We start from the raw sequence: 1,237 nt of genomic DNA on the forward strand, positions 1-1,237 counted from the left end.
ATCTTGGCTATTCTGGTAGTTTTTTTTTTTGTTTTCCTTTTTGTCTTTTACTGACCGGCAATGGATCGCAACCCTCAGTGTCGCGCCCGTACCGGACCGGGACCGGCAACGGGATCGCAACCCTCGGTGTTGCTCCCGCACCTCGCTCAGCCAGTGAGTGGGAACCGGTCTCTATGTGGGATCCGAACCCTCGGCGGGAGCGCCGCCGCGCTCTCAAGCGGCGCACTGTAGCAGTGCGCCACCGGGCCGGCCCAATTCTGGTAGTTTTTTAACTGGCCCTTAAAATTCAAGATGACCCCTAATGAGGACGAGGAGCCATTTCTGGTGCATGTTTCCATTTTCATACTAGGGGATAGTTGTTCCTCAAATATGCTCTCCTTTGAAATTGACTCTTTCCTTCAAAAGGAAGTTTCCCATAGTAAAAATATTTCAGAATACTTCTGAATGCTTTGGGGGAAAGCATGAGGGTGGAACTGGTGGAATGAAGTTTACAATTGGGTATGAAAGAGATACATGGAACAGAAGTCTTTTCCACCCACTTCCAGGTTCTCCTCACTTCCATGGTCCCAACAGACACCAACATCTTTTGGAAGCATCCAGTGCTTGAGCTCTGCTGGTACATCCCTATGTCACAATCCTTCAAGGACCATGATGACAGAAAGGCAGTATGGGTCACTTCCCATAACAAAGGGACTGGGGTCAGGAAGGAGGGAGTTTTCCTGGTGCTATCACTCACTAGTTCTTTCCCTTTAGACAAGTAACTGAGTTCCTCCTTCAAGTCTCAACAATGTAGAGATCGTCGTTTGCTTTGTGGGGTGGCCTCACCATGGTGCCTGGTACCCGCAGTCTCCAGTGTCACGTCTTGATCCAGGATCCTATGAGCAGGGCCCAGTAGTTCCCACTCCTGGCTCACTAAGCTCTTGTTGTTACACATTAACAAGCTTAATATTTATTTACTTATATTGTAAATATTTATTGTACTTTATTGAAAGCGTACTTTCAATAAAGATACGCTTATTGAACGTGCTTAATAAAAACATGCTTTACTGGGGGTAAGGTTTGGGCAGAAATCTGAAATGGGTTGAGACCACAAGGATATGAAGGGAATAATTTTGAGTTCCATTTTCTTGCTGTAGACCTTCAAGGAATATAGAAGTATAAGGAGTAAAAAGAGAAAATGCCTTACTATGCCTCACACTCCCTTTCCTTTCCCAAGGTAATTCCCCTATATGGGAAA

The 1,237-nt window shown here is 45.8% G+C and overlaps 1 long non-coding RNA gene across 1 annotated transcript; it reads left to right on the forward strand.

The window, feature by feature from the left end:
* The first annotated feature begins 300 nt into the window (after nucleotides 1-300).
* LOC103590079 lies at nucleotides 301-1,022 on the forward strand. The gene is made up of 2 exons (XR_550440.1): nucleotides 301-665; nucleotides 754-1,022. It is a non-coding gene; the product is annotated as an uncharacterized LOC103590079 (long non-coding RNA).
* Nucleotides 1,023-1,237: the final 215 nt, after the last annotated feature.

This window comes from Galeopterus variegatus, unplaced genomic scaffold (assembly GCF_000696425.1).
Source record: "Galeopterus variegatus unplaced genomic scaffold, G_variegatus-3.0.2 Scaffold764, whole genome shotgun sequence".
NCBI classification, from domain to species: Eukaryota; Metazoa; Chordata; class Mammalia; order Dermoptera; family Cynocephalidae; genus Galeopterus; species Galeopterus variegatus.